Here is a 25,745-nt window from a genome sequence, read left to right as displayed (position 1 = left end):
TCAAAATTAATGACAAATTAATAAATCATATTAATTTCATAATTTTAGGGAGAAAAATCGAAAAAATTTTAATTAATTGATTTCCGATTCCATGGATTCAAGTCTAGGTCATAAAAATTTAAAATTTACAACTTTTATGGTGGTTTTTAATCATAGGTATCTAATTAAATTATTAATTAATTATGAAAATCAAATTAATTCTAAATTAAATTTTCAACAAATTTATCATAATTACAAATTAGATTGCATAATTAACAAGGCTAGGCATTCAAACTTGCTAAACATATACAGTAGGTCAATCTAAAATTCAAGATTTATCAACAAGAATCGCAAATATTTAATTTAACATCTTAAATTTACAAACTTTTGCGTTCGAAAAACTAAAACCTCCGAAAAGTCATAGTTAGGCTTTGAATTTGAGAATTCTGGGTTCGGCCGAAAATGATTATTTTTGTCAACATTTCAGAAAGCCTTTTACATGCGGAATTGACACAAAAATCACTCGATTTGGATGAGTAACGAAGAAACTGCCGAAAAACTGCGTACATATAATTAAATAAGCGCAATTTGCAATTAATTAACAATTACGAAAATTAATCACCCCTTTTAATTCTTGCAAATTTGTAATATTTAACCATGTTTATGCAATTTAGATTATGAAAATAATAAGAGGCTCTGATACTACTGTTAGGTTATGATACATATGACAAAACATATATCATGCGGAAAAACCTTAATGCCAGGAAACATATTATTTACACATAATCATTTAGCATAATTTAGGAGCATACACTTTGTAGCGTGCCCTCCCTAGCTGCGCCCGAACCGAACAAGAACAAGTCTTTAGGACTCCAAATGTCGTCCCTCCGTAGATAGTCCACAGTACGTCCGGATCCGCCTCAAGTTAGACCAACTAGAATCGCCCTTAAGGTTACTAGGAAATTCGGTTAAGTGTTTGCAAGTGTTTGGCTTATTTTTCTTTCAAAACTTACCCTTAGAATACTTCAATCCCATGTACATAAATTATGACCCTAGGCCTTTATTTATAGAGGTTTGTAAAGGGAATTGGAATCCTAGTAGGATACGATTTAATTAAACTTAGAATCCTACAAGGACTCTAATTAATTAAATAATCCTTTTAGGAATAGGAATTTAATCATACACCAAATCCTAATAGATTTAGGAATTGTGCATGGACACAAACACACACACGCACGGCAGCCACGAGGGCTGCCCATGCACGTGCGCTTGGCCCACGCTACGCAGCCCACGCTACGCAGCCATGCCTTGGCGCGCTGGGCCTGCCTTGCGGTGGGCCTGGCGCTGCCATGGGCTGTGCGTGTTGGCGTGCGTCTTGCTTGCTGGGCGATGGCCCGGCTTCGTGTTGGGCCTTCGTCCGGCAGGCCTCGCCCGATGCTAATTCGTACGATACGCTTCCGATTAAATTCCCGGTTCTGGAATTCATTTCCGATACGAACAATATTTAATATTTCCGATTCCGGAATTAATTTCCGTTTCGAACAAATATTTAATCTTTTCGTTTCCGGAATTATTTTCCGATTCCGATAATATTTCCGATTCTAACAATATTTCCGTTTCCGGCAATATTTCCGATTCCGACAATATTTCCATTTCCGATAATATTTTCCGATACGTACCATGTTTCCGTTTCCAGCAACATCTACGTCTTGGATAATATTTATATTTCCGATGCGATCCATATTTCCGTTTCCGGCAATATCATCGTTTCCGGAGTATTCACTTGCTTGTGACGATCTCAGCTCCCACTGAAACCAAGATCCGTCGATTTCGAATATCCATAGATAGAGTATTTAATACCATTAAATACTTGATCCGTTTACGTACTATTTGTGTGACCCTACGGGTTCAGTCAAGAGTAAGCTGTGGATTAATATCATTAATTCCACTTGAACTGAAGCGGCCTCTAGCTAGGCATTCAGCTCACTTGATCTCACAGAATTATTAACTTGTTAATTAATACTGAACCGCATTTATTAGACTTAATATTATATGCATACTTGGACCAAGGGCATTATTTCCTTCAAATCCGATCATGTTCACCCGCAGTACCGGGTCAATATTAGTTCCTATTTTGACTGTTCTGTCTGGCTTTCCTTCTACTAGCTCTACCTCTTCTGTCTCTCCTCCTGCCTCTTCCTTGGGTCCGGTTGCCCTTTCTTCAAGGTTTTCTATTTTTGGTGTTTCCCGTTTCTATCTCTTTTCTTTCTTTGGTAGCAAAGATTGCTCACCCTCTAATTTCGAGCTCTGAATTCTTGCGGGTCTCTTCACTGCCGCCTGTGAGGGGGTCGAAAAAGCACGAGGCTAATGCGTGACCTTGTCCCTCGTGGGTGTGACGTTTCTTTTTGTCAAATCAAGTGTAATTGGATTTCCTGTGAGTTTACACCCAATTGACTAGTAATATAGGAGTCGCCATTAAGTTTTTAACGACAATGAGAAAAACTGACAAAACCCAGTTATCGTGACATAAAGGGAGTGCAATTATGTATGACCACGACGGCCGTAGGTTTCCTTGTGATCCTTGGTGTGGGGATCTCTCAACATATATACACCCGCAAGTTAGAGATTGAGGGTTCGGGGGACTGTAACTACCGAGAGGAATACTCGCTCTTCGATAACTCCAGAGGCAGGATATCCTTACTAGCTCAGCATAAATAATTGAAGGGACATGCGTTAACTATTAAACTAATCTGAGTTGATTTTAACAATATGCAACATATAGTACTAGATCGAACGCGATTATCTGATTTAGATTGTTTTAAGGGACCTAGCATGATAATCCAATTTCCCAACATATTATCTTTATTAGGCGTGATAGAACAATCAGATTTAATTAGTTTAACAGTTCATAAAAGGGCGAGGAAAGCAATTAAACCATGGAAAAGGGACACATTACGACGCACCCTTGAGAGGTGCGTCACGGTTCTCAGAAAACTAACCACTTTGACTTTGCTATTTCTCCTTTTATTTAACGAATCTCAAGGTACGGGACAGGATACGTTCTGTTCGATTTATGGATCGATTGCGACAGAACGCGGGATCAATTTTGCAGCGTGAGGCTTAGGCTTAGGGGTTTAGAGTTAATACTCAGAATATGAATTGTGTGTTGTGTTTTTTTCACGTCGAACTTGGGCTATATTTATAGAAAAGAGTTCGTGGAAAGATAGAAGTGTAGAGCTCTAATTCACGAGGAATTAGGAAAGAACACGTCCCAGGTAATTTCAGCGCCCAGGCCTGGGCGCCGAAGATTTCGGCGCCCAGAGCCAGGCGTTGAAAATAGGATCTGGGTTGTTTTCTTAGTCAGATTCGGATTCCTAGAATCCGGAGTGTTTGAGACTTAATCGAGTCTTTTAGCGCGTATTAACCCTGTGACGGAATGCGTCTGGGCCCGTTACGAACTCTAGGCTCGTTAGGATTTTAATTAATAAGTGACTCTTATTTTCGAACCATATTAGGAATAGGATTCTCTCGTAATCTCTATCTCATTTAGGATTTATGTTGGAGTGCAACACCTTAATTCTGACAAGTTTCTATCTTTTATGACTTGCCACTTTTAACAACTACCCATTACGGCAGTTACTATTTTTAGCAGGTTTCCATAAATAGCAGGTTTCTATAAATAGCAGGTTTTGGGTGAATTGAAAAGGGGTGATCGAGATTCATTATTTTATAGGAGATGCATTGTCAAGTGGAGATTTAAGCTTTCATCATCGAACCTTCCCTTTCGGGAATGGGGACAAAAGTAGGTGTCTACACCGCCTCTCTTGTTATGTTCATGGATGGGGTCAAACAACCTGGTGTTTTTAAAGCTGTCAGGTAGCATGACCTTGCCGAATCTTCACTGCCTCAGATTCTTTCGGACCTTTCGAAGTTAGACATGTATATCATCGTTAAATGGTATGTTGACACTACTGCTTGTGCGTTGTGGATGAATGGTCTACATACGATGATGTTGTACGCAGCCGACACTTTTATACCTAAGAAATCCACCATTAAGTCTCTTGACAAATTACCCTCTCCGGGTCTGTACCGGTATCATGATGCTTCCTTTTGGAAAGACGCTGGCTCCTGAAAATCCTATTACCGGTTAGTTGACTATCGTGAGTTCCTTCTCATCTATTTGGAGCTGAGTGAAATCTTCCCAGAATATTATGTTGGTTGAACTTCCCTCGTCTACTAGTATTCTTTTTACCGGGAAGTTTGCCACTTCCAGACCTAAGACCAGCGGGTTGTCATGGGGATATATGATTCCGCGGAAGTCTTTCGAGGAGAATGAAAAATCTGGCATCATATGGGGTGACAGCCATTTTATGGTGCTGTGGTAGTTTATGAGGTGGCGATGCTCTCCCAGGCTTTTATCGGCCCCACTTATAGTTCCTCCGTGGCATGGACCGCCGGATATTACCCACTGTCGACCTCTTTTTTTCCGGTGTTTCTAGCCTCTACATTACGACTGGTTTCTGGTGCTTTTTGTTCAATTCTGAGGGGTGCCTGGGTTGTCGGCAATCTGTTGTTCGAGTTACTGTTTTGCTGGCAGTGATTGTGCAAACTATTGCTGTCTTGCCGGGCTCTATATTGTGGCATGTAGCCTCTTCTGATCATATCCTCGATGTTATCCTTCAAGTCTCTACATTCTTCTGTGTAGTTCCCACACTCCTCGTGGAAGGCACAGTATTTCGACTGTGGTCTGGGTTTGTTACTCATTGGGGGTGGTCTTTTCCAATTTTTGTTTTTGTTGATGTTGTAGATGGCAGCTCTTGGGGCGTTCAGTGGGGTGTATTCATGGAATGTCGGGTAGGCTTGGTTTGTCTGTTTTTGGTACTCTTTCCCCTGGTATTCTCTTCTCTGACTGTCTCTCTTGTATCCCCTGTGTTGCGGCTGCTGGGTTTGCTGGATGGGTCTGGGTGTATTATTTTTTGTCGAGGCCGACTGAAAATGGTTTGGGATTGTCATCAGCTCATCGCTTTTGATGTATTCATGGGCCTTTACCAACACGCTCCCTAAATCCGTAAAAGATTTCCTTCCCAGGTACTTCTTGAACTCGTAATTGTTCATTCCTCTCATCAGAGCTACCACGGCTATTTATTTTTAAAAATTGGGTATGCTTGTAGATTCCTTGTTGAAACTGGTGAGGTAGTCCCTCAGGGACTCCCAGTTCTTTTGCGTGATTGCCATTAGTTCCCCTGATGTTTTCTTTCTCTGCTATCGACTGATAAACCGGAGCATGAACTCTGCCTCAAACTGTCGGTAATTATATATTGATCCCTTTGGTAATCCTTTGTACCAGCCAGACGCTACTCCCATGAGCGTAGAGGGGAAAACTTTGCACCACATGGCGTCAGAGTCTGTATACAACATCATATGCTGCTCAAACATTGTGCAATGGACCTCTGGGTCGGTTGATCCTTCGTACTTGCAGAGCGGGAATTTTACTTTTTCCATCGATTCTTCTGGGATTTCCAAGCACAGGGGGGAATTTGCTGGTGGAATGGTATAATGGCGCGGTGCGTATCTCTGAGGTGCCTCTCTTGCTTCCTCTATGACCATGCTTACAGGTTGGCTGCGCAGGGCGACCACCTGATGCCTGCTAGGCTAGGGTTCGGGCTACTCTACGTCATGTCCTCCGAATAGATTTCTTATAGGGAATCTCTTCCTCTTTCCGCCGACTGGGGTTTCCGTTGCTTGACTAATGACTGGCATTATTGTGGTTGTAGGTTCTGCGTTTGTTTTACTTTCTGATTTCAAGGCCGACAGTGCGATCATCACCGCTTGTGCTGTGGCCAACTGTTCTTCTGAGAACTGACTAGTGAGTTCTTATGACATTTGGGTAAGGTTTCTTGTTGGGCTTTGCGGTTCTGCCTCGGAGTCGTCGTCCTCAGCCGTGTACCCCAGGAATTGCAAGGGTGTTTCGTATCTTTGTTGCTTGCTGCCGTCGGGGTTTTGCTGACAACCGACTGGCTTCCTAGGTGGGGGTTGGGTTGTGTTTCGACGGATGTTATAACTGATTCTCCTTCTAACTATATGGGCTTTAGGGGTGGTGTTGTTATTTTTGCCGCCTGTATGCTTTGTGGGGTTGATTTCGAGGTGTGGTTTTTGCTTTTCTTCTACGAATTCGACTGTGTACTTTCCATTTCTCTTGTTGATGTTTACGACTTTGGTTTTTTTTTTTTTTTTTTAGCTGTAGGTTTGATTTGCAGGTAGGGGTTCCCCTCCTTCTAGCGCCAATTATTCCGGTAGCGGACTTGGAACAGGAAAGCGTTGACTTGTCTCTGGTACTTGATGTTGACTGTGTCCTGCACAAGGGAAATGTTAACTAGCTTCGGGGGTGATCCGAGAATTACCCCTCAGATGCTTAAGTCAGATTATGTTGATAGCTCTCTAATAAATACTTGTAAGAATGATTGGGTGAGATTACATACCTTTGGCATTGCTTGGGGGTCCATATTTTTAGACGGGTCCTCTGTACGGAGAATACGGGTTATTACCCTTCGGTCCTGGATCCTCTTATGGGATCCGAAAGTTAGAGGCTGACAGCGACATGCCGACTGCAGGTCGATACTCAATCATACCGACTGGAGCCTTGGTCCGCCTTGCCTATTTTGTATCTTTCTTTTTGATATAGGATGTCCTACCGGCTTGGCGGTAGGGCTTCCCGTACAAGTATAACCAATTTTGACTATTGGAGTTCGTGAGTAATTAACTCAATCACTTTGTGCTTTCGAGGTTACACGTTTGATCCCGTCAAATACGTTATGCTTGGACGAGTGTAAATTCTCTTATCATTAGCCCTGTTTTCGGGCATTGACCTGTATAGCTGGTGATCTGGCTGATCTAAGATATTGGTTCAATATGATTCTTCTTCTTACCAACCAAAAAATAAAATAAAATCAAGGAAGACGTATTCCTCATAGGCCGGTTCAACTTAGGCTTTGCTATGTTCACCTTATTTCTAATTATTTTAGGGAAAATAAGTTCAGTTAAGTTCATATAAGATAAGTTTAGGAAAAATAAGTGTTGACAAAGTACAATTTAAAACTAAAATAAATTTTGATAAGTTCATATAAGATAAGTTTAAGAAAAATAAGTGAAAATCAGGTAAATAGAATACACCTTAGTAAGAAATTGGGAACCACACTACCTCTCTACTATTCGTTCTATCTTTTTGTTTGTTTGTTTTTTATTACGATCCTGTTTGGTTTGGAATTTTTGGAGCAAAATAGAGGTTTTTAATGCAAATTAGTTGGTTGACCACTTTAAAAAGTTAGTAAGTGTTTGGAGTGTTTAGTTAAATATGATTGGTTTCAAAGAGCTTTTTGGATTAAAAAATTAAAAAAACTCAAACGGGATCTATTATGGAAGAGCTTTTGGCTAATAGGTTATTTTATATACTTAAACAACTAACAACTACTCCCTTCGTCTCTTTTTGTTTTTTACGTTTTCCTTTTTGGATATTTCAAAATGTTCTTTACATTTCTTTTTATATTATCACATAAATAACTTATATTCTATCAAAATTTAAGTCCAATTATTATTTTAGCCAATTAAATTCATTGGCTCATTTAATCTCTCACACTTTTCCATTGGGACATTAAATTTTTTTCATTTTCCAATATCAAAATTTTGATAAAAGTGAAAACATTATAAATAAACATAATTTATCTTGTTTAAATAAAAAAATTGAGGAATTTCGATGCAAATTAATTATTCGTTAAAACACGTGAAAAATACAATACGTAAAAACAAAAAGAGACGGAGAGAGTACTTACTAAAAATATTTACACCAACAACTAATACAACCACCATAATCAAACCAGATTATACAATAAATTAGTAAAATAAGTTAATGCAAATAACTAACCAACAACTAACAGCTAATTTTCACACATGACTTTTGATCCCAATTAAATTCAAAATGGTTCATACTTCCTCCGATATTTTCGATACAAAGTTTTGAGTTTAACATTGTTCACATCGTGTTATACCTTGACTATGTCCTTATTTTCATACCATGTGCCGACCTTGTAGGTTTTTAAGCTTACAAAGTTCAAATCCAAGATACTTCTTGGCTATTTTAAATGTCATGTAGGTGTTTAAACAATGAGTCTTTGGGAAAATGGGGTCGTTAATTGCAGTTATTGAGCCTCTACGGTGGGACAAGAGACCAAATGTTGGTGTCCATAATATGTTTGGCACAATTTTGGAGATCACAACATAAAGGAGGGATGAAAAGTGACAATATAGATTGGTACTCGACGTCACTTAGTGAGAAATCGAAGACGTATATATCCCTCATTGGTTGGTTCAACTTGGTGAGAAATTGGGAACCACAAACCTCTCTACTATTTGTTCTATTTTTTTTATTTGTTATTATTACGGTCCTATTTGGTTCAAAGCCTTTTGGAGTTAAAAGAGGTTTTAACGCAAATCAGCTTGTTGAACATTTTAAAAAGTTATGAAGTGTCTGGGAATGTTTGTGACAAATAGTATCCAAGCTCGTGTATTTTCATTAATTCTCAACGTAAATACAATATATAATAGAAAGGCTATTTGGGTAACTTAACATAACCAAAACATTACAATATTAACATAATATTCTGAACGTAACATCCCCCTCAAGGTGGACCATGAAGATCTCGAATGCCCATTTTGCCAAGAAAAAACTCAAACTGCATCTTCCTCAAAGCTTTGGTGAAGATGTCTGCTAACTGTACATTCGTTGACACATACGAAGGACAAATAATCCCCTCTTTAATCGCTTCACGAATGAAATGACAAACCGACTCAATATGTTTCGTCCTCTCATGAAATAGAGGACTCTGTGTAATATGTAATGCTGACTTACTATCACAAAACATACTCATACTTTGCTTGTGATCTACTCCTATATATCTTAATAGTTTATTTAACCACTATAACTCACATGTCAATGCTGCCATCGAGCTGCGATATTCTGCTTCTGCAGAGGAACGAAAAACAATATATGTTGTTTATTGATCTTCCATGACACAAGTGACTGACCAAGTAACACAAACGAACCCGACAACGAACGACGAGTCAATGGGAAACTTGCCCAATCTGAGTCACACCAACCTTCTATCTGCAACGCATTGTCAGAATGTGGAAGAATTCCTTGACCCCAACATTTTTCAAATAAAGGACCACTCTGAGAACTGCTTCCCAATGCTCCTTCTTCGTTGCTTGCATAAATTGTGACAGAATATGCACCGAGTATGCCAAATCTGGTCGAGTAACTGCCAAGTAAATCACACGCCGAAGAAGACGCCTATACTTTTCACCGTATGCTAGCGCCTCCGGACAAGCGGTTTTCGCGTTGTTGACGAACACCACTTAATCAAAAAATATTTATAAACACATAAACTAACCAACTATATGGACTATAGCCGCAAGCATAAGGATCATCCCAAGAGAATGGATGTTTGACTTTTCTCACCAGTTGTATTCACAAGCTAGCTTAATTTGAGTATGTATGTTTGTATGTATAAAGCTATTGAAATAAAACTATAGGAAATATGCACAAGTAAAAGTAACTCTAGAGATTTCGGGAATTGTCAAAGGAATTCGAATCGTGAGTTCCAGAGATTCTAAAAGCTCATGACATGCAACGCCTAAATGAATTAATGCAATGACCAATAAATGGCATCGAACACTTTTCGGTTTCAAAATCTTATCTAATAATCCTAATCTAGCTTTCGCTACAATCAAGACTCTAAGAGGAAGTCAAGAACACACAAGCCAAAGACAATGCAAATCACGAATTACACTTTCGTGCCAACTCGAAACTAAACACTCCAATTTCATAGAATTTTAGGTTAGCTAATCCTAAACTAACTAGACATGGAATCAAACATCATTTAATCAATTTAATCACACCATCAATCAAAATTCATCTCCAAAATCCCCAATTCTACATCCAAAACTTCAACCCTAACCTTTAGATTATGACTATACTATAAGCATGATTAGAACTAGGATTAAACTAGCACAAAACCTAATCATGAAGCTAATTGAAGAGATTAAACAAATTCAATCAACCAAAATCAAACATGAAAATAAACCCCAATAATTCACTAAAATTCAACCTACAAAATTAATCCAAAAATCAAAGTATAAACTAATCTAACAAGCAATCAAAGAATGAATAACTAATTAAAGAGAAGAGTAGAAGAGCAATACCAAAATTGACGAGGAACTTGGAACAAAAATGTGAGGAACAAGATCTGAAAATTCCAAAATTAGATGAAATGGGCTACGAATTTGAGGAACAAAAACATAAATTTAGAGTGTTTAATCTAGAGAATTAAAGCTAGAAATATAATCTTAATCTATCCTAAGCTACCCCTATGTTGTTGCTACTATGATCCTCCGTCGTTGTTGCTTTCAATCGTCCAAAATTGGACTCCCCCCTGCAAATAAGTTGTTCGAGCTAAATATAGCTGCTTCTCCATCCTGATGTGCGTGTGCACAACCTGGGTCAGTGTGCACGCAAAAATCTTCTTTGCGTGCCAACTATAAATCCTGTGCGCGCATACCTAATTATTGCATATTCTGTCTGATTTTTTTGTTATGTGCTCCCACACAGGACAGGTCTGCGCGTGCACACAGGTCTATAGCTGATGTCTTGTTATTTTGCTGCGTAGCTGCTTCAACTTGCAGGGATGATTGTGCTATGAATGTATCAGGCATCACAATGACAGTATTAACCGTGCAGTGACTGAAGGAATTACGTCCTTCAACTTTTCTAGCAATTACTAAATATAAATAGGAAATAATTCTGAAGATAATAAGTCAATTATTTTAGTAATAATATTTTCTTGTTAAAGAATAAATGTGATTAGTAGGACAATGTTGATTGGGCCTACAACTAAAATATATTAGTCCTATGATGTCACACATTGCAACACTAGTTGAACAAAAGCAAACAAGCCCATTAGTGAGCCTTAAAGGGAAAAGGGATGGAGAATTAGTTCTCCTAATTAACCTAAAACTCCAAGATTATATATGTGATATAATACTGGGTTTTACATACAAAAAAGTTAATCAGTAACTTTGAAACAAAAGAAAACCAAAAACTCTTCCCTTAGAACGCCGCTTAGACTACCACCAAAAGCAAGAGAAGTTTTTCTCTTCCGTTCTAGCAGACGTTGGTGTTCAACTGGTGTTCATGGACTAAATAGAGGAGCAACACTTGGGGCTCTTAGATTTCCGAAGCTTGCGTACAAACAAGAGAACACCTACAAAGGTCATTATTCTTCCATCATAATCTAATTCATATTATTGTTATGCATCCCATGATAGATGCTAAGAAATTGTTTCCTGAAATTCCGCTTTATGCATATATGCTATACTACAGTGGTATCAGTTTTAGCCTCTTGCACAATATTTTATGATCATGATTGTATGCCAAGTTATTATTTTGATTCAATTAAGGTAAGATTTATTTATCGCTTGAATTTGCATAATTGATATATGATATTAATTGATTGGAATTTATAAATCGGGATTTATTTAATTTATTCTCAAAGTAAATTTATAAAATTCTGAAATTTTAAATATGAGGCCGAAATAAACAGTTAACGTCACACAAAAGTTTCGGATCTTTTAAAATTAAATTCATTAGATTTTAAATTATTTGATGGTTAATAACATTATTCGTGAAAATTTTTGTTAAAAACTAAAGATTTGATTTTTAATTTGTTGAATAAATCTACTGACCATCCCCTTATTTTATACAATAGCCGATTTTTTTTCGTAATTGTTTCACTAGTTTTCGGAATTTTGTATATTAATTATTGAATTCAATTAATTTTTATGTTTAATTCGATTAATCATAAAATTTAAGGAAAACAATTATAAATTCTGACTTTATTTGTTAAAAAAATTCAATAGAACAACCTCATAATTAAATTCTATTTTTTCTGAAAGTTATTGTTATTTTTTTGAATTTTTTGAATAAAATAAGATAATTATGCCTTAATTTTTGAATTATTGTTAGATTTAATTTTAATAAAGATTAAAAATTAGAATCAAACTCCTAACAAACCTAAAATTAAGTTTCAATTTTGTTGATTTATTCAAAATTTCAAGCATAATTCTCAGATTATTAAACCGTAATTAAATTTGTTTTTAATCTTTAAACAAAGGTTGGATAAAGAATAGTTTAAATTGGGTAATTGTTGCACAATTTAAATGAAATTTCCCTCCATGGGTGGGTGACCCCACTTGCGACGGTGGAGCCACGGTGGAGGGCGACTTAGGGCGGTAGATAGGAAAAGGAGACGTTGTGTCACGGTCCGAGTGTTTTTACACCGAATCGTGAGGCGCGCTCTTGCTTATGGGGCGGCAAGGGCGCAAGCCTTGTGCAGAAAGTGAATCTCAAGACTCGGGGCACGAGCGGGTGTTTGCTTCAGAATGGGCACCCTTGCCTATTGGCGATAAGAGCGAGGGTCGAGGGTCAAACGGGGCGCTTGTGTGCGCACAGCAGGCACAAGCGGGACCGTCGACGAGAATGTATCTGTTTTGAGGGAGACTTTGTTGGGTCTTAGAAAGCTTAAAAACATGCGACTACACAATATCTATAAAGGCTAGGAACAACGCAAGTAATGAAGCAAAGGCAACTTCTGATGAGAGGCATTGGTTCATACCCCTCATAGAGGTTTATTTCGAATTAGCTAAAACTTGCCAGTGAACACTGGAATTGCTTTAACATAATTCTCTCTAAAGCCTAGGAAACTATTAGAAAGATCCTGGAAATAAAAAAGAGAAATACAAGTAAAGGAAGGTTGGATTCTAACATCCTCCCCCACTTAAGCTATCGACGCCCTTGTCGACTTACATGAGTTACAAAAGATGAAAGAAAAAGCTCATATTCTAAACTATGTAGTCTTCTCTACGCCGTTGGTTGATGGCGGTTGGTGGAGTCTTCTTGAATCTTGTTGTGTCTTGATAGGTTGGTGAATCTTGTGAATCCAAGTCTTCCTTGTTTGTGGTTTCTGGCTCGGAGCGGCTGGGCTTGAGCTTGTATCTTGATTCTTGTTTCTGATGCGAGGGAGTATCTGAGATGTCACCTTTCTGAGTGGCTCCATCACTCGCATTGCCGAAAGGTATCGGCCCTTCTCTTTTGTCTTTGTGGGAGTACCTATACTTCGAACTAGACAAGCTTGACCACCTGCTACAAACAAAGAATTCAAGTGAGGCATTACAACTGCTTTGCTGGTGCGGAGGAACTGCAATCCGAGTACAAGGTTGAAGTCGTCCATGTTGACGGCAGTGAAGTTCATTTTTCCTTCCCAGTCTCCCAACTTTGCTTCCACCTGTTCTGCCACAACAAGAATTGACTTGGCTTTAGAGTTGACGGATTTCATGCTACCGCCTCCTTTCTTGAGCACTAACCCTAATCTCCGGGTTTCTGCTTCGGTCACAAAGTTGTGAGAGGCGTCGGTGTCGACCATGGCTCGAGCATTCCTCCCATTCACCAGAAGGTCCACATACATCATATCTGTGGAGCCTTCTCTTATCTTAGGGGTTTCTTTCCCCATTGCATACATCATGTAGACGGAGCTCATTCTGCGGGGCTCATCGTCCTCACTGCTTGCTTCTTGTTCTGTCTCTTTGGGTTTTACTCCACGGACATGGCCGACAACTTCATCTGTAGGTTGTCGATCTGCCCTTTTTGTTTGCACTCCCACCATTTGTGTGGGCCTCAACATAGCATACAATTAAGTCTACTAATGTTTCCCAAGGACGTGATGATCTTGGATTCCTTTGTTTATACGGAAGGTGATGACTAGGATTTCTGTGAATCTCCTACCCCATTTCCTTTCTTGAATCCCCCGAATGAGCTGGACGACACCCTTGAGTCACTTCTCGCACTCTTGGGTGAGCTTGGAGTCGGGCCCTCCAAGCTTGTAGGCGTCCCCCTTGTTCCTTCTTCCGAGCGATGTCCCCTCCCTGCGGAGTAGTCCATTAATCGCTCTGCAGCAGTCATAGAGGCTGAAAGCGTTTCAACTTTCGCCCTCAATACTTCACGCTGCGCCCATTCTTGTAGCCCGTGAACAAAGTTGAACAATCGATCCTTCTCATTCGTGTATCGGATGTCCAACATGCAGGCCGAGTATTCCTTCACATAGTCGCGTATGGAGCCCTTGTGGCAAATCTCCTGTAGCTTCATTCTTGCAACAATCTCGGTGTTCTCGGGATAGAACTGATCTTTGAGTTCCTTCTTGAACTCTTCCCAGGTGTCTATATTTATCTTCCCCTCTTCGATATCGACGTGCTTTGTGCGCCACCACAGTTTCGCATCGTTTGACAAATGCATGGTCGCGGTATCCACCTTTAGATTGTCACTCAGTTGACAAATTCTGAAATACTGCTCCATGTCGAAGAGGAAGTTATCAACTTCCTTCGAGTCTCTAGCACCACAGTACTCTCGAGGCTACGGAGGTTTGATCTTCATCGCATCACCTCCACTCGAGTCAATCCTTGTAGCGCGCATCAGGGTCGCGCACTTGTCTTGGGCATCTTCAGCTTGCCCTTTTACAAAACTCAGTTGCTCATGCATCCCTTCTCTTTCTTGCATGAGCTCGTCGACCGTATTCTCGTGTCTCTCTATTTCTTTGGCTTGGCCAATCACAATTTCCTTGACTCGGGTCCAGGTTTCTGACTTACCCTCTACCCAGTCTAGTCTTTCTTCGATTGATTCTATCTCAGATTGCTTGCTTGGGTCTCTCGGTGCCTAGGTATGAACTTTGGCTCTGATACCAATTATCACGGTCTGAGGGTTTTGACACCGGATTTTGCGGTGAGCTCTCGCCTATGGGGCGGCAAGGGCGCAAGACTTGTGCAAAAAGTGAATCTCAAGGCTCGTGGCACGAGCGGGTGTTTGCTTCAGAATGAGCACTCTTGCCTATTGGCGACAAGAGCGAGGGTCGAGGGTCGAGCGGGGCGCTTGTGTGCGCAAATACGGCACAAGCAGGACCGTGGACAAGAATCTATCTGTTTTGAGGGAGACTTTATTGGGTCTTAGAAAGGTTAAAAACACGCGAATGCACAATATCTATAAAGGCTAGCAACAACGCAAGTAATTAATTAAAGACAACTTCTGATGAGAGGTATTGGTTCATACCCCTCATAGAGGTTTATTTTGAATTAGCTAAAACTTGTCAGTGAATACTGGAATTACAGTAACATAATAATATTCTCTAAAGCCTAGAAAACTATTAGAAAGATCCTAGAAAGCAATAGAAAATAGAAATACAAGTAAAGGAAGGTTGGATTATTATAACACGGTGGCTCACCAGCGGTTGAGCAGCGGCGAACCACGCACGTTTGACGTGTGTTTCTTGTGTTGTTGTCCGCTTGGCCGCGCTGATGGCTCCTGCTGCTGGCGTGGGCTGGTTATTGGTGTCGACCGACGAGGTCACGACTTACTCGGCCATGGATGTTGCCCGGTAGTCCTAGTGGCTGCTGGATGACGAGATGAGTCGGGGGTTTTTGGGTGGGAAACCGCAGCCTTGCTGTTGCATTTGACTTATTAAAAAAATTATAAATAGGAATTCATTATGAAGATAATAAGTTAATTATTTTAGTAATCATATTCGCTTGCTAGAGAATAAATGTGATTAGTAGGACAATGTTGATTGGGCCTACAACTAATATATATTAATCCTATGAGGTAACACATTGCAACACTAGTTAACAAAAGCAAACAAGCCCATTAGTGGGCCTTGTACCGGTCGGCCCTAAAGGGAAAAGAGATGGAGAATTAGTTCTCCTAATTAACCTAGAACTCTAAGATTATATGTGATATAATATTGGGTTTTATGTACAAAATATTTAATCAGTAACTTTGAAAACAAAAGAAAATCCAAAACTCTTCCCTTGGAAACGCCGCTTTGACTACCACCAAAAGCAAGATAAGTTTTTCTCTTCCGTTCTAGCAGACTTTGGTGTTAAACTGGTGTTCGTGGACTAAATAGAGGAGCAACACTTGGGGCTCTGAGATCTTCGAAGCTTGCGTACAAACGGAAGAACACGCTAAACAGGTTATTATTCTTCCATCGTAATCTGATTCATATTATTGTTATGCATGTGATCCTGTGATAGATGTTAGGAAATCGTTTCCTGGAATTCCTCTTTATGCATCTTTGGTATCCTACAGTGACAATATATCTCTGTGCAATGGCAGGATGAATTTCTTGCCCTTATATAGTTGATGTTGTTACGTGACTGTTATCTTGCTCATATTGTGGAGCTGTTTGCGTTGGTTGTTGATGCTCGTGGCTATGCTATGTTCGTGCTACAATGTACGTACTTGCTGTTGCTCGTCGCTTGCAAGGCTTGGTGAGCTGCTATGCCTGTGTGCTGCTATGGGCAGCAACTATGCTTAGCCTGCAAGGCATTCCCGTGGTGCATCCTATAACATATAATAGAATCGTTCTTGCATACTTGCAATCCTTGTCGCTGCACAAAATTAAGTGTCGTATCGCATTTTAAAAATTCGGATAGCAAATTATTAAAATTTTAAAGCACTTTTATTAAATCGTATAGCATTTTAACAAATCGCAAAGCACATTTATCACCGTCTAAGCATAATATCACATCATTTAACACGTTAAAACTCAAAACGACCCTACCAATATAATTGAGCATAAAAGACACATTTAGAGAAAAAATGAATAAATATACGCAAGGCAAGATAATGTTACGATTAATGCAAAAACATGACAAATGAACTAAAAAAAGCTAATAAAATGAAATAAAATCCTAGGCTAAGAGCGACATAAATGTCACTCATCACCTGCCCTTATGTCAAAGCCAATTTGTGATTCTGTTCCATAGGAAAGTTTACAGGATTTGCAATTAACAACCCAGTTTCTGAAATAATATTTAAAGCATTTTTTCTCTGGCAGCCATAAAATCCATGGCTAATACGGGCGACCTCTAGCCCTAGAAATACTTTAGAGCACCCAGATCTTTCATTTTAATTATTCACTCAAGTATGCGGTAAAGCTCTCCAATTACGAATTTATTATTTCCTGCAACAATCATATCATCCACATAAATAAGTACACTAAACTGTAGCATACCCTTGGAAAGAGTAAACATACAATAGTCAACAATTGTTTAAATATGTATGCCTTCAGAGCGTTAGACAACTTATCAAACCAACAATGGGGTGCTTGTTTCAAGCCGTACAACGACTTTCTCATTATGCATACTTTAACTAAGTTGTTCTGCTGGAATCGTGAAGAGACTTTAATATAAATCTCTTCCTCTAAATCTCGATGTAAGAACGCATTGTGTACATCCATCTGATGCACCTCCCAATTCTTGATAGATGTAACGCCAAGAAAGTACGAATTGTTGCCATTTTTCCCACCAGAGAAAACGTGTCATTATAATCTAGCCCTTCTTCTTGATGATTTTTCTAGGCAGACTAACCTTGCCTTTAAAAGAAGCAAGTTTCCATCCTCGTCACATTTTTCTGTGTACATCGATTTGCTTCCGAGTGATATCTTCCCTTCAGGAAATCTTTCCAATGTCCAAGTACCCTGTTCCTCCAGCGCATCAATCTCATCTTCTATTGCTTTTTTCCAACCCTCAGTTGCATAGCCTGTTTAAATGATTTAGGTGCCTTTTCTACATTTAATGCTGCAATAAAAATTTTGTGTTTTGACGAATAACATTCATAATTAACAAAATATGTGATAGGATAAGGAGTACTTAAGGAGGATGATGTCGTAGGTGAACTTTCAGGAGTAATATATTTTTTCCGTGTTTTATGCATCACACAATCTCACAATTTTTGAGACGAAAACTTTTAATTCTTCCCTCTTCCCAATTCCTTATGCTCCTCCCTCATCTCCGTACCTCCCTGCCCATCTCTTGTTCTCATGCTCTCCTGCACATTGTGTACTGCCCTCTGATTACTCGCATCACGCTGTTGTTTCTCTATTTCTGTCGTACCCATGGTCTGGCCAGCAATGGTAACTAAGCGCTGCTGCTCAATGTCTATCGCAACAACACGTTTCCCAGCTAACCGAACAGGACGCTGCGCCTAGTCCAGAACCTCATGCAGCGCCTCCTGCGCCTCGCCTTAAGGCGCCTCCCGCAGCTCCTCGTCCTGAGCCTCTTGCGCCTCATCCTCAACACGCAGCGCTGCATACTAACTACCCTGTTGCTACGTACGTAGCCTGCATATCAACAGCTAAAGCTCCAGAGCTCTACTCTCCCACTCCTAAATGCAAGTAATTATAACCATCCCCATCATTCAACACATTAACAACCATCCCATTATTATTTCCCAAACCCATGTTATTTGATACAACCACATACTGAAATATATGTTCATGAAATTTTGCATCACGCGAAACAAAGAACTCGCGTGTCTCTAAATCATACAATTTCCATCCCTTCCATCCAAACGGATAACCAAGAAAAACACACTTTCTACTTTGCGACTCAAACTTGTCACCCTTACTCCATTGATTACAAGCATAACACAAACATCCAAAACACGGATATGCACATAAGAAGACGCTTTATTAAATAACATTTTACAAGGCGTCTTTTTATTAAGAGGTGGAGTAGGTGTATGGTTAATCAGATAACAAGCGGCCATAACACGTTCTCCCAAAATTTCATAGGCAAATTACCTTGAAAACGCAAAGCTGTCTCTACATTCAAAATATGTTGATGTTTTCGTTCGAACTCTCCCATTTTTTTGGGGGGGGGGGGTTTCAACATATGATGATTCAAACAACATGCCATGCCTAAAAAATATCCTTCCAAACAATTACAATCGGTCCCATTTGAAGGAAATATTTCCTTCATCCAAGGTGCATTAAATCTAATACCAAGGTTCAGATTAATTGCGAACAATTAATTCAGTGAGATCAAGTGATCGGAACAGCTAGCTGGAGCAATGCTTCCAATCACTGAGTTCTAATGAATATTAATCTCACAACTTACTCTTGACTGAACCTACAAGGTCACACCAATGGCACGTAACAAATCACCGGATTAAATGAATCGGAAATTCATTTAATATCTTTTTGGGAATTAGTTATGGAAAACGTATTATACGATACGACCTTGCATCGGAATCGTATATCGAATCGCGAATATTCGTAAGCTGGGCGAAACGAATAAATCGTATCGCACAACTATGAGTCGTCGTATACGAAACGATAAATAATATCCGGAACGATATTAGTCGTGAATACGAAGAGCAGCCAACGAGCCGAATGCACGAAGCATTCGAGGCCCATGGGAGCATGGTGCGCAAGCAACACAAGCACATCAGCGCTGGCCCAAAGCCAAGCGGTTGCGTGTGCGCGTGCAGGCCAAAGGCGACAACGCAACAGCAGCAGCGCGCGACCTATGGCCCAGCTGGCTGCGTGCTCACTTGTCGTATGTGTCGCGTGGGCTTGCTGGCCGGTCATGGCCTTTTGGCTTGGCCGGTTAGTAAGGTTATTATAATAACCTATACACTCAAGTTTTCCATAACATAATTCAATCCTACTCTAACCCTAGACACTCAGAGAACCCTAATTCTCTCTATGCCTCTAAACTGAGTTCTTCCCAAAAGCAAACACTCTTGATAGATTGTTTAAGCTACGATTATCAAGACGGATCTAATCGTTTCGGTGAACCAAGTAGAGGAACGACAAGTGGAGTTCTAAGTTCGTGTTCGTTGACATATTAGTAGGGAAAACACGCTTCAAACGTAAGTATGCTTGATCAGTGCTTTATACATGTTTCCTGGCTTTGGGGATTGTTTTCGCACATGTTATTATGTTTAACTGTATTCCCCTACAGTGGTATCATGAGCCCTATGTATTCAAAGCATAATTTAGCATGATTTATTTGTTTTTGCTGTTGTCGAATTTTTTGGGAATTTTTGTTGAATTTTCGGATTTATTATGGATTATTGGATGAATTGCGTAATAAGGTCTGATTTAAAAAAGATTCGGTTTTTTCGACTTTTAATTTTCTAACCCTAATCTGATTGAAAACGATTTTCTAAGATCAACTCGTGAGAACGGAATCGCAAAAACAGGCCTCGAAGTGTGGTTTTTTTGGCGTTTTTGTAAATTTTTTAATAAAAATTAAAAGTCTCGGAAAGTAATTAAAAGCTTGAAATTGGGACACGATGTCACAAGGTATATTCTTGATATATGGTAAATATTTAAGATTTTTCCGATAAGTATAAACCCTAATTTTTCTTTTCCCCAATTCGTAAATATTAGATCCCTAAATGATTTTTTAAAATAATTTAGATCTAATAATTCGGTTAATTGGGAAAGGGAAAATAATTTCATGGGTCAGTGGCTAATTTTATAAATTATTGGATTAAATTTTTGAATGGTTTCATTAATTTTAATCGCACTTAAACCTAATTATTAAAATCTGAAATTTAAATGTTAAAGAACGATTTTTAAAGTTTTGGATTTTATTATTTAAAAGTTCAACGTTTTAGTTGATTCATTCGTTCTTAAAATTTGAATAATGTTAGCCTTGATTTAATATTTTACGAAATTGGATTGTTGTTAATTTTAGTAAATCGTAAAAACCGTTGTTTTACGAAAATAAAAATCGTAACTTTTTATGAAAAATAACATTAATGCAAAGTTCGTGAAATTAAAATATTTTTTTAATTAAGTTGGTCCGTAGTACGAACCAAAGGCATGAACACAAGGGTGGGGTGGACGTGTGGCTCGACGAGCCACGCGGGCTGCCATGCCTGTGTCGAGCCGCAGTGACGTGGGCAGCAGCAAGCAAGCTGCGTGCCGCGCGCGCACTGGGCGAGGAAAGGGCGAGCAAGGAAGGCGCCTTGGCTTGACAGTGCTGCGAGCGAAGCAGGGCACGAAGCCTTGCGACGGGCAGCGCAGCGACGAGCACAACGCAGCGCGCAGGGCAGCACAGAGCTGCGGGGACGCGCGCGCCAGGCTGCGGGGTGTGCTAGCTTGCTCGTGTGCCTCGTAGGCCACACACAAGCGCTACGATTGGCTGGGCGCAAGCCTAGTCCTAGCATGAACTTAGACATTTTTCTTGAAATTGTTTATTTCGTTGGGCTTGACATGTTTGCATTATTTTGAGCTAAGGGATATTTAATTTAATATTTTATTTACTTGGGCTGGGGCGCGAGTTTTAATTTAATATTTTATAATTAATTATCCGAAATAATTATTGGTTTGAGTGGGAGCCACTAAATGAAATTAAAATGAAATAATTATTTTTTAATTATTTTCGTAGGTCGCATTCTTTTAATTAAATTCAATCTTAATTAGAATAAAGTCTAAGGATTAATAATTTGGAAATTGATTAATCCTTTAGGACGCATTTATGTGAACGTGAATTTTAATTAATTCACGTAAATACTTGCATAATTATATGGGCCATTCGTTTTAGCATACGAATGGGTGAACGCATAGAATGTATATTTTATGTAATGCAGGTAGTCCAAGTGACTAGTATGGCCATTTAGGATAGTTAAAGACGGTCTGCGAACCGTTCTATCTTTGAATGTAAAGTTTTAAATATGGTCTACGTACCATGGAAATTTTGATGTAATTTATTATTTTCAAGTATTTCTAAGTTTAGAACTTTAAGTTAGCATTTGAACGAAGATTCAAGACGATGACAAGCTAACAAGATGGTGATGAAGATTGGATGCTTCAAGACAAGATGTTTTGGGCCATACTAGTTCACCATTTATTTATGCATTTTGATATATATTATGCTTGAATGCATGTATGTATAATTTGCATGAATAGTTTGTTTCGTATGACTCGATTAGATTAAGTTCACTAAATAATTGATATGTAGGTTTTATATAATGTTTTCACCCCGTCCCTCAGTACTTTTGTGCGTCAAATGAGCTCTTAGGAGCCGTTTTTAGTACTAATCTATGTATTTGAGTGTGCCTTGAGTTTCAGGACTACTTAGTGAGAAATTGGTCTTTTTAGACCCGTTTCAAGATGATTTAGGCCACTACACCATCCCGAGGGGATTCGGGACGATTAATGTCGACTTAAGGGAGCCTTAGATGTTCATGATTGAGCCTCAGAAGTTAGACTCGGTGTTGCGGACATATTTAGCTTTTCGCCCGGAAGATCTCCCATCGCCCACCGGGCGAGCAAGCCAAAGAAATCTCTAGTCGCCCGGCGCCCGACGGGCAGACATCCGCCCGGTGCACACCGGGCGCCCAGCAGAGCAGCAGCCAAGAGAGATCTCCACTCGCCCGACGGGCGAGGAGCGCCAGACCGGGCGCGTGCAGATGGTTTCAAAAGTTTCTCCCTCCGCCCGCCGGGCAGACCTGCGCCCGTCGGGCGGCTTTCGAGCGTCTCGCCCGTTGGGCGGTTGGCCGCCCGACCGGGCGACGACAACCCTGGAGCCTTTAGCGCGCGGTTTACTTTAGTTTTATTCCGGTCTTCTCTTGTGTTTTGGGCTAAACTATAAATATAGCCTTTGTTAATTTAGTAGGACATCTTATTATCTCATATGCTAGTATTAAACACTTAGTTTTTCTCTCTAATTTGTTAAAAACTCTTAGTTTATTTTCAATCAAAAATTCAAGCTTTAAATTGCCATTGTTCTTCAATTAGGTATTGTTCTTTATTTCAATCTTTTGTTTTGCCTTAATTATGTTTTCAACCATGCTAATTGCTTTGTTTATTGTTAATATGCTTGAGTAGCTTAATTTCTAGGGTTTGGGGATCCATGATTAATATGAAGGGATATTGAATAATTGTGATTGTTGGCATTGTAATTAATTCCTATTGATTGGTTTATTTCACTATACAATTAGATTTGCGCAGGTTTAATTGTGGTAGTTATGCAATATCAATTTAAGATTCGAGAGATGCAATTTGATGTTTAGGCTTGTGTCAATAGGTGGAATTAGAGTTAATACGTAGCGAGATCCCGTTAATTCTAAGTGTATGATTAGTATCGATTCGAGAGAGCATGCTAGTCTAATTAATTACCTTGTTGATTATCGTGATTGTTCGTTGTCCTGGATTGTTATTTGTTGGTGAACCTATACCATAGATTCCTTAATATATTGATTCATAATCGTTTAATTGTCGTTCATAGTCTTAGAATACAATCAATGAACCAACTCTTATTCCCAGTAGTCTAGTTTAATTATTTGATAGTAGAAAGAACGCCTGTTTCCCTGTGGATTCGATCCTGACTTCCCTTGCTACCTAGCTAGTGGACCTTAGGTTATTTTTGATTAGGTGATACGATTTTAGCCTGTCAAAATTTGGCGCCGTTTCCAAGGAAACGGTTTTATTTTGCTGTTGTTGATTGCTTATCCTAGATTATTTTTTGTTACTACTCAAGGAACTCACGTTCCTTGAGACTGGATCTCACATTGTTTTGTAGTCTTTGTCTATGACCAGGACCGTAGGTACTAGTAATCTTACTCCATTCGATCCTGAGCCCGAAAGAACCTTTCGTAGACGAAGAACTTTCATTGCACAGTATGGGAATTACTCTGATTATGATCATAATATTGGCGATCTTTTTCCTTCAGATACAGATTCAGTTTCAGAGATAGAGATGGGTGACGAAACTCTACTGCCGCCACCTACCCCACGGCTTACAGACTATTCTAAGCCAAGTCTGTCCGTGCTACCAAAGGCAATCATGCCTTCTATTGCAGCTGAGACCTTCAAGATCGAGCCTGCATTGATTAACATGATTGAGAGACGCCAATACGATGGGGAACCAGGTGAAGATCCGAATCTTCACATACAGTCCTTCATCCAATATTGTTCCACCATCAAGCAAAAGGGATTGACTCCGGAACAGACTATGGAGATACTTTTCCCGTTCTCTTTGAGTGGGAAAGCTAAATTGTGGATTAATGGGTTGAATCGGGCGGCTTTGAAAATCACTAATTGGGAGTCCTTGGCTCTTGCTTTTTATGTTAAATTTTTTCCACCTGAGAAAACAGCTCGTCTAAGGGGTCAGATATTAGGTATCTCACAACAAGCAGATGAGAGTTTGTTCGAGGTATGGGAGAGATTCAAGGATTTGCAAAGAGAGTGCCCGCACCATGGTTTGAAAGATTGGTTCTTGATTCAGCAGTTTTATAATGGTCTGGGCAATGAGTCTAGATGTTTGTTAGATTCGGCTGCCAGTGGGAGGTTCATGCAACTTGAGGTGCCTAGAGCTATGGAGGTGATTGAGGAGATAGCCATTCACAATGCCCAGTATGGGAATCCTAGAGGTCTATCTAATAGGGGTGGTAAGCATGATTTAAATTCCATTAAACAATTAACTGCCCAATTGACTGCTTTACACTATAAGTTTGATAATATGCAAGCAGCCAATACTCAATCTGCCCAACCTGCTAGTGTAGCTGCTATGAGTGCTCAACCTGCTACTGTTTGTGAAAGTTGTGGAATGTCTGGTCATTATGCACCGGAATGTAGGAGCTCTGTTGAACAGTGTAACGCATTTCAATCCTACAAACAAAATAACCCATTCTCCAACTCTTACAATGAGGGCTACAAAAACAACCCTCTACTATCCTACAGGAGCAACAATATCCAGAACCCTCACCAAGTCCAACATCCACCACAACAGCCATACCAACCCCCACATCAACAATCCTACCAACCACGGAACAACTACAACCAACAGTCTAGTGGACCACTTGGGTTCCCTAGACAACACACATCACCTCCACCACCACAACCTCAAGCCACACAGCCTGACCCTATGCTAGTAGAGATGAGAAACATGATGCTACAAATGCAAAAATCTCTAAGTGAAAAGGATGCAAAGATCGATGCTCTTACTGCTCACAACAAGATCATTGATACACAGTTGGCACAGATGGCTACTACTATTGCAGCCATACCAAACCCCACATCAACAATCCTTCACAACCCGAAAATAGGGAGACTGCTAATGCAATTACATTGAGGAGTGGTAGGGATTATGATGGTCCTTCTATGCCGGTTGAGGTTGATTCTGGGGTGTCTGCTAGTGGTCTGGTCAGTGAGGAAATCCCAAAGATAGTTATGGATGGTAATGAAGCTGAAAAGGTAGTCAATGAGAATGAGGCTACAATTGAGGTTAAGAAGGGGACAAATATTCATGTACCACCTATTGCACTCCCCTTCCCAAACCGGCAACTCAAGAATAAGCTAGACAAGCAGTATGGAAGATTCTTGGAAGTGGTCAAAAATTTGCAGGTAACGGTTCCTTTTACTAAATTAATTTTAAAGGTTCCTGCTTATGCTAAATTCATGAAAGATATTTTGACCAGGAAACGTGCTTTTTGTGAGATAGAGACTGTAGCTTTCACTGAGGAATGTAGTGCTTATTTGCAAAACAAATCTCCACCTAAACTTAAAGACCCTAGAAGTTTTTCCATCCCATGTAACATTGGCACTGTATTTATTGATAAGGCTTTATGTGATTTAGGTGCTAGTGTGTCTGTCATGCCTTTGTCTGTCTGCACTAAACTGAATATGGGTGAGCTTAAGGTTACTAATATCACTCTACAAATGGCCGACCGTTCTGTCAAATACCCCTTAGGTGTTTTAGAGGACGTCCCTGTTAGAGTAGGTAAATTCTATATACATGTAGACTTTGTAGTACTAGACATGCAGGAGGATTCTCAAATTCCCATAATCATAGGTAGACCCTTTCTTCACACGGCG

At 39.6% G+C, this 25,745-nt stretch overlaps 1 non-coding gene across 1 annotated transcript; it reads right to left on the bottom strand.

Moving 5' to 3' along the window:
- Positions 1 to 24,027: 24,027 nt before the first annotated feature.
- LOC130468210 (small nucleolar RNA R71) lies at positions 24,028 to 24,134 on the bottom strand. Its single transcript, XR_008928630.1, has one exon. It is a non-coding gene; the product is annotated as a small nucleolar RNA R71 (small nucleolar RNA).
- Between the last annotated feature and the right edge of the window lie 1,611 nt (positions 24,135 to 25,745).

The sequence above is a fragment of the Spinacia oleracea genome, chromosome 2 (assembly GCF_020520425.1).
Source record: "Spinacia oleracea cultivar Varoflay chromosome 2, BTI_SOV_V1, whole genome shotgun sequence".
Lineage (NCBI taxonomy): Eukaryota > Viridiplantae > Streptophyta > Magnoliopsida > Caryophyllales > Amaranthaceae > Spinacia > Spinacia oleracea.
Note: the sequence above shows the minus strand (reverse complement) of the source record. Positions and strands in the feature narration are given on the sequence as shown.